This window comes from Athene cunicularia (assembly GCF_003259725.1).
Source record: "Athene cunicularia isolate RWA chromosome 2 unlocalized genomic scaffold, athCun1 chr2_part1, whole genome shotgun sequence".
Lineage (NCBI taxonomy): Eukaryota > Metazoa > Chordata > Aves > Strigiformes > Strigidae > Athene > Athene cunicularia.
In genome coordinates this window covers 19,540,674-19,549,536 of record NW_020799095.1, presented here as the reverse complement: position 1 = coordinate 19,549,536, position 8,863 = coordinate 19,540,674, and the positions used below count along the sequence as shown (strand labels likewise).

General features: G+C 38.9%; 1 protein-coding gene across 2 annotated transcripts in view; it reads left to right on the top strand.

Moving 5' to 3' along the window:
• Positions 1–3,994: 3,994 nt before the first annotated feature.
• Positions 3,995–8,863, top strand: part of ITGB8 (integrin subunit beta 8) — a 45,402-nt gene continuing 40,533 nt past the window's right edge. For both annotated transcript variants that reach the window (XM_026841833.1, XM_026841834.1), the window contains exon 1: positions 3,995–4,013. The gene's annotated coding sequence lies outside the window, so the exon portion shown is untranslated. The remainder of the gene's footprint in view (positions 4,014–8,863) is intronic.

Genomic DNA, 8,863 nt, shown 5'->3' with positions numbered 1-8,863 from the left:
TGCAGCTCCTGGGTACACGCTAGTGCAAATAATCTTTTGGAACAGAATGCCACAGGGGAGGATCGTGCACAGGGCTTTTGCGCCAAAGGGCACTTGCTGCCTTTGTTGTGCTTGATAGTGAAAATATACATGGGTGATACGTCATGGGTTACGTGCTTATTGTGACAACAGCTCCCAGATTGGGCAGACTGTAGCTCAGATAGACCTTGTTTTTTCCTCTTCAATTGAAACCTCTGCTAATTCATGAAAGCTGAAAGTCACACTGAATTCTTTCCTTCATACATAATCACTTTACAGGCTAGAGCCACAGTTGAGGCTAGAAGAGTGTTTTGGTTTGTTTCTCTGTGAATGAACACATCAATTTTTTCATTATGATTATTGTTGTTATTGTGTGCCTCTTACTTTTGGTTGATAGCGCTGTCAGCCAGTGCGGCACCACCTGGATTCTTTGAACTTCTACAGCCTGCTCTGAGAGAGACTGGGCAGCAGCTCCGCGTACAGCTATTTGGCAGCACAGCTTAATTGAAGCAGCCACTCCTCTTTGCTTCTTCCTTGACAGGGCTGGGCATGGAGAAGAGCATTGTGCCGATCCTGTGCCATAAGCAAGTTCAGTTTATTTATGTACAGAGTTGGCAGAAACTGCATATCTGTTGCATTGAATCTCCACTTCTAAAAGAGAATTAATATGAAATGTACGTGGAACTCGTTTATTCATTCTTGTTGGAGCATTTGTGGCTCTTCTAGTTGAAAAATGGATGGTTTGATGCTACCTGAGGTATTTGTTCTGCAGACTGCAGTTTGAGATGCAAGTTACCACTTGGGGATAAGTAGAAGGTAGAATTTGGCCCTGGGTTTGGAGTTGCAAGGAGCGCGAAAGGAAGTCTCACAATGCTGTAAAGTTGCAAGTCCCAAATTAAAGGTTCTGTGAGCTCAGATAAAAAGGTTAGTGTTGCTGCCTTCTACAAAGGATCCCTTGTTCATTAAGTCTCACCAAAGGAACTTTGCAGTTCATGAAGCCAACTAAAACAAATACCTGACATAAGAATGAAGCTAGTTGCATAGTGGTTTCTACAGATCCCAAGGTTATATTTGAACACTAAAATCTGACAGACTCCTGCAGATGTAAACCAGTAAACTGAATAAAAGCTGAATTCTGCAGCGAGACCATGTGTATGCATTGTGTTAACCAGTTGTGTAAGTGCTCCCTTCAGTGGAGACAGTCCCCTTTCCTTGTTCAGAAACCCTTTGGTTTTTATCTGCTGTATAAGCATATGGAATTTGTACATTTAAATACTGAGGAATGACTGATTGGTCAAGGTTAACAGAGGACATTGGTTTAAATCTCAGCAGCGTCTCAAAACCAGTTTTTACGTATATTAAAATTTGAAACTAGGGTGTTTGGTGCTCTTAGAAATATCTAGGTAGTCATTCCTTTATGAAGCTGAAGTGAACATGATGCACAGGAATGGGATGGCATGAAAATCTTTATCCCTGACTTAAGAGTTGGAGAACAGTCGCGCAATTCTGTTATGTAGTCATGGTTGACAAATCTCTTGACCCTTTAAAAGTTGGTATTTTCAGTCTTCTTTAGTGTGTCATTTGGAAAGATCAGTTAGGGGGGTTGGGAAAGTAGAAGATCTGTGATCATGGCAGGGACAGCTGTTAATTGATTTATCTCAATAGCATAACTTCTCATGCCAAACAGATTCATTAATGTTCCCTCATCTGGGTCTTTGATGTTTTGCCAGTCTTGTCACGTCAGATTCTCATGTGTGTTCCCTCTAGTTAGAAAGTTTCGTAAATCATTACTGTTTTACTTCTCAAAGGAATAGGAAGAGTCATTCAAACCACCCATGGAAGAACTGTTTTTGAAGAGAGGTGGTCAGGAAATGTCCCTGCACACACAAAAAAGGTCTGAAATAAATGAAACATCATGATAGTTTTAACTGGTGTTTGTCTGTTGATTTCTCTTCTGTGCTGGCCCCTTTTGGGGCTCAGTGGAAGAAGCTGTGTTGTATGAGATACTCAGCACTGAGACAACCCTGCTTTTCCTAAGGCTTAAAACAATCCAAGAAGAAGAGAAAACCCATTTTTAATTTCCTGAGTCTGCGTGGGTGATCTGCTCCCTAGGGGTATTGGACCATCTTTGTGAAAGCCAACCTGGGTGTCTGAAAGGGCTCTAAGTTGCAGTTCTGAGGAACAGTGAGGGGGAGGTTTGCTTGTCTGCACATTGCCCAAGGAGCATATTATGCCAATGGTATGCATAAATTTGCTTTGCAGATGGTACACTTCTCATAATCTGTTGCAATTTCATGTCTCTTCAGGGGTTTTATGTGGTGGGATTTTTTATTTTATGGGGTTTGCAAGTTGAATGATACTGGTGGTAGCATTTATAGTTATTCACAGTGTTTCCATGCTACAGATATTTGGGATGGGGTGAGACTGGGAAACGAGATGGGCAGTTTGCCAACAAGAAGAGCAATAACCATACTCCTGGTGCTCTGGGAAGGTTGTCTCTTTGTCATTTAGGACATGCTGCTCCTGAAGGAAACCATGAAGTCAGCCTGAAGATTGCATGAAGCAGGAATACTCTGCATAGCAGTTTGAAGAAGCAGTAGCTTCTTTTCTGGTCCTTAAACTTTAAAGGGCTGGAACTGCAACAACTGAGCAAACAGGAATTATACCCCATTAGTCAAGAGACCTGAATAAATAAACTTGATTTTGCATTAAAGTACAATCTGAGCATCAGAAAGATGTCAGATTGTGAGCTTTATAGAAGCTTAAGAAAATCTTCATCAAATAAGACCTCATCTGGTTATATATTCAACAACAGGACATTAAAACATCAGATTATAATCTCCCTTATACTCCACAAAATACATAAATGCTGGTAATATTTTTCAAGTCCATAGAAGAAACTCATGATGACATGTCCATATTAATTGTGTCTTGAACTTGGGACAATTTGTATTAGTTATCTATAGTAGGAGGTATGAGAAGAGAACCATAAGATAGTATATTTACAAATTGTGCAAATTGACATGGGCTGCTGGTAATTTATCCAGGCCATTTGAGAAAGTCAGATTCATCATTATTTTTGGGAGGAAGTCCTTAGAAGCTAGGGATCTCACTTCTTTAGAACAGGCCTGATGTAAGCAACATTAGCCGTATTGTACAAATAAAATCTATACTATATACATGTATTATTTGATTTCTCATCAGTGTACATTTTTAAAACTGCATATAGCAATACCATACTTTTTTGATATTGGGATAGGTGTGTCTTGGGCAGTGACTGGGATTTAATGAGTTCTGTCAGAGGTAAGAGGGACAAGCAGAATGTTTTCTTGTCCTGAGGTTTAAAGTGTGCTCGGTGTTCTTAAAATACATTAATGACACTAAAATCATATGTTATATTTTCAAGAATCATCTATGTGAACTATCCTGTGCTTTTACTGCAATTGGTAGTACAGACATCTTGATATAAATCTGGCTTCTCAAGTTGAATGTACTGAAAACAAAATTCTGGAGAAGAATATTGATTCCTTTCTGTTAATAAAGGTTTTGGCGGTTTTAAATTAAATTCTTAAAGCCTCAGTGTTTCTGTTTCTACTTACGTCCCCATTTCCAGCAAAATCTGTCTTCAGAGCTCCTGTATGTGTCCATTACTAATTGCTGACTTCTGTCTAACCAGAGGAAAGATGTAATACTTCTTTCTGATCAGCTTAAATAGGCGTAATTTATGATGGACAAAGTAGGATATGGTCTGTTATTCTTCTCTAAGCACTTGAATTTTATTAAAAGATTCGTTTTTTTTTTTTCTTTTGGCAGTTTACATAAATGGACTTGGGCTATTTAGTTTAGCTTTTGGGAAGGAAGTGGGGCTCTAATGAATTAGTTCACTGTCCACTGTAATGGAACCTTTCTTCAAGAAGAAAAGAAAACTTCTTGCCAGCCATTCAGGATTCCCCCTTGTTCTGGTGGCAGAACAAGAATAACCCCTTGAGCAAAATGTAAGTGTTTCAGGATGATCGGAATTTACAGCATTAGAAAGCTGCCAAAAAGGCAACTTGTAGCTGAGGCTATATTTGCCTAAATTCAGAAGTTTGCAAAGCTCATAATTGACTTCTTTTCTTCATATGTTTCTGTGCTTCCCATGACTTCATTGCCATATGCCTGCAGCGATTTCTGCCTGCTATTACCCATGGTGACAGTAATGAAGTATTTATAATTAGCAAAAGATACTAAGACAGAGATTTTAACTGTAATTATTGGAGGAGGAAAATTCTGTAGCTTCAGGCAGGCGGACTGATGTTCCTGGATGTTGGATTTTTATTTTTTCTTCAGGCCCCTTCTCTGCTCACTGACATGGGAGTTAGCAAGCAGGTTGTTAGCAGCGATATTTCCTTGGGTTCAAATCTTGAAAACTCAAGTATTTTTGGTATTTTGCTGTTGTAGCATACAGCTGCATGATGTGTGGTGGCATCACTAAAGTAGTCCAAGTCTGATTAAACCAGCAACTGCCCTTTCCAAAATAAATTCTGTTCCTTCTTGGTGTTCAGGGGAATTAAGCTAAGTGAATTCCACTTGTTCTACTGTACTTAGGAGGACAATTTATTTCCATTTCATGTCTGCAGGGTGACAGGGGTTAGTACTGTCCTGAGGACAACTTACTTCTCTGAGATGAGAGCTTCTTGCTGGAAAGCTGAACTGAGGTCCCATCTTCTTGCACAAACAAGACTCCCAAGGAATAAGGAAACTTGAGACAAATTATACTCTGGCATAAATGATGCAAAATTACCTAAATAAAACTGATGACATCACCAAGCATGCTCTTCCAACCTAAGCAAAACTGTTGGACTGCATTTTGCTGTCAAAAATGTTGTGGCATTACTTCAGAACATTAAATAAACCACTACCTGTTTAAAATCTAGAATTTGCGTGTTTGAAGGCTGTCCCTTACAGATCGTTTAAACTGCACCTGCAGACCATACGCATATGTAGATACTTGCAGAAGCACAAGCAGGAGCTTGTATTTAAACAGTGTATGTGCACCAATAGTTACAGTTCGTATGCAAGTCCGCGTATTTTATAGCCTGTAGTCATATTTTGTGTAGTCTTTGCCTCCAGATTATAAAAACCTAACAGGCTTATATAAACTTAAAAATGAGGTTGGCCAGTGTCTGTTCCTAGGCAGGTGGGATTGGGTTTTGGGGTTGGTTTTTTTTTAGAATGTTTGTGAACAATGCATGTATCTCCTTTCTGAGGAAACTAATTTTTCACTATTCCTTTAGGAGATCTTTGAGTTCATCCATTCTTGATGAAAGCACTGTAGTTTAACTCACCTTTGAAGAACTTGTAATTCAGCTGTTAATCATCAAGTGGGATCTTAAGAGTTTTCTGTGCTGTTATCACACAGTTAATTAAAATATGACATCTAACTGTTTCTGCGTTCAAAGAAGCATAAAAGTAACCAAAACAATTTAAAAGAAACTTCCAGACAGTTTTTACCGTATTCCATTTGCCTTGGGGCCAGTAATCATCTTTGAAGATTGAAGACCTTATTTAAAAGAAAAGTACTGAAATAACAAACACAAGCACTTTGTAGTCCAGAACGCAATAGCATTTATAAAATAGCCCTGATTAATAAATGCTTCTCCCAAACTTGTGGACTACATACTACAGGTCCTTAAGGGGAGTGGTGGTTGTCCTCTCTGATACCAGACTTAGCTTCTATTTTATTTTTTTGAGGTTTCCTCATAGTATTATGCGTTCAGTGTTTTGCTTTAACCCTGACATGTCATCCTAATATACACAGGTGCACAGTGTTTGGTTTGGGGCTTTTGGTTTGTTTCAGGAAAAAACTTCTGTAGAAGCACAACTTGGTTATAATTTTGTGTTCAGAATTGAGAGACGGGTTCCATTAGGTTTTCAGCTTTGAGAGTTAGAGTCTGGAATGTAGAGGAAGTTTGTTCCAACTCACAGTGTATGCAGATAAAAGTGAAGTGAGCTGTTTGCATTGCTGTGGACTAAGAACCCATGGATCGGGTAGTCTATGGTGACACTCCTTGGGAAGAAATAGCTCTGAGCTGTTGCCCATCCTTTGCACTGTCTGGGCTTGTGAATGAAGGCACAGTGCCAGGAAGAAGTAGTTCTTTTATGGGGCAGAAAACAGCAATCTGAAGACTAGATATATAATAGAAAGGTAGATTAGGGAGGCGATTGGAGGTTGAGGGTCTGGTTTAAGGAGGTTGAGCTATAAAAGATGGTGGGAGATGCATCTTGGCCTCATCTTTTATTCAAGGTTGAAACAGCCAAAAAATAGTCATCTGTGTCTATGTTTATATTCATCATGACCTCATATTTAGTTAAAGACTTTATAGTATACACAGGAATATACTGACCATTCTAGGTTCTTGATGTGCTACTTGCTAACAGTGCTTACTAATGCACAATAAATTAAATTAGCAATGAAATATGGCAGTAGCCGTTCCAGGCTTCACTCGAACAGCATGACTGTGTCCAAGCTGGCCAACTCCAAGGGAGATTCTAGCAGCTGAAATGACTAGCATGTAATGATTCTTATGCACATGTTCTGTCCTAGGAAACAAGGGAATTAACACAGCTCCACACATCCTGAAGTTCCCTTTAAATCGAGGGATTTAATAAAAAAAGATTTAAGCTCTCTGATTCCGTATGCTTTCATTTTTATTGGTGCAAAGCTGTGCAAACAGGACAATCAAACCTCTGTCATAAAAGCAAATGGCTGTGGGAAATTACTCTCTTCTAATGATATAATCAGAGTAAATTGTCCTCTGTGTGTTTATTTGCAAGAGACAGAATAGGTTGATTTCAGAAGCCAAATAGTGTTTGACTCATTGTTTGCAGGCATGGATTGCATCAACAAAATTTAACCATCTCCTGTAAAAGCAGGAAGTTCCATGGAAAGGAGAGGCTACAAACAAAGTTGGCCAAGATACAAAAATTGTGTGTTGTGAAAAATTTCAAGGTTACATTGCTTGTTTTCATTCTGTATTGTGGCTTGGGAACTAAGTCAGTCTGGAGTAGTCAGTAGCTCTGTCTCCCACAGTCAAGGTCATGTTTGAGGCTGTGGTTTGAATGTTGTGTTTGTGAGTCCTATGTGTAACCAGTAGCTATTTTGGGTAGTACCTTTTCCAAATTGTTGCTGTATTCATCTTTCTGACAAAATTTTAAAAAATCCTCTAAACTGATGTGCATACATGAAAAACTTGAGTTTATATGCATTTGTGTGAGGCTTCTGTTCTCCAGGTTCTCCTCTTGAATGATGTGCAACATTTATATGTAATTAAACTTTTCCGAGAGGTGAGGCTAACACGTGTAGGCTCAGAGAGGTATCAGGAGTACCTCCTTGAAGCCTAATGTCTATATCATTCCCTAATTATTGATGTCCGTGCACTGCTTGGGAACTCCATCTCCATGTGCCATTACACAGCAGACTTCTGATACATTTGCTGTCCTCCGGCATCAGCTACGACTGTCCTTTTCTGCCAGAGCTTTTCGAATGCTGTGTTGGCAGAGGTCTCCCCCTTTTCCTCCTCCCCCTTTGCCTTTGCCTTGTTCAGCTGAAATCCAGCATGAGTTCTCTTGAGTGACATCACTCAGATCTTGCACAATCTGCAAAAAGGGAAGATCTTGGTTATTTTACTGCATAGCTTGCAAAGACATGATGAACTCTTGTACAATGAGGCATACTACTGCGTTACTTTGCATTTTGATGGCACTTTATTTGTGTCATTCATGTTGCTCTCAGTAATGCCCCTCATGTTCATAGGGTACTGTGTTCATATGGCAATGCAGATTAATTGGGGAATCCCCAAAGTATCAGGGAGGTATTGTCAGAGTTAGGAATGGGAGCCTGTATCAGTCAACAGGACTTGTCCGCTAGTGACATTTTTCACTGCATTTATCCAGATGTATACTTCTATATACTACCAGGTATACTTCTTATTTATGTCTCATTTATATCTCTTCTCTATAACCACATTATGCTTTATCTCTTCCAGTATAGTCCAGTTTGTCTTTTTCGGAACACCGTAACACTTGATTTTTTTTAATTTTTTTTTTTAAAATGACTAGTAGAAAAAGAAAGTCTAGGGTGTTTTTTAGTTTGTTTTTTTTTTGTTTGTTTGTTTGCTTTAATACAAAGGTGGTTTTACTCACTTGCCATGTTTACAGAAGTATTTTTCCTTTTACTCACTTGCCAGATTTACAGAAGTATTTTTCCAGAGTTTAGGATTTAACAGTGCCAGTCATGTTTTGCACCATTCCTTTACACATCTTATTTTCTTAGCAAGCACACTTGTCTCTTACAAGTTTTAGTTTAATGCTGCTTCTCTTGCTGGTAAAGGATATTTTCAAATCAGTGTGCAGTTTAGCTCCCGTCTGAATAGTGAAACTAAAGTGGACAACCATAAATAGAGAAGTGAAACCAATTAACAAATCCAGTATATAGTAGAAGAAAGGGAGAGGGAAGAAAAGTTTTCTGGTGTTTTTGCTCAGGTAATCTTGGGAATTTTTTATAAAACATAATAGATATACAGTTTTCAAGTTGAAATCTTTTCTGGGCAAGGGTGAGGACCTCTTAAAGCTGATTTTGAGGCATACCTTCTAACCCTCTTGGTGGTGACAAAGCATGTTCTTAAAGCATTGGCATTGTGCATGAAGGGTAGAGAGAATTATTGCTTGTTTGGAAAAAGGGGGTAAAAAACCCCAATTCCAGGATTAGGTTTTAGGATTGGCAGTTAAAGCATAGGCACTCATTTTTTCCTTGTAATCTGAGCAAGTAAGTGTCAGACACAATAATAATGGAAAAAATCCCCCC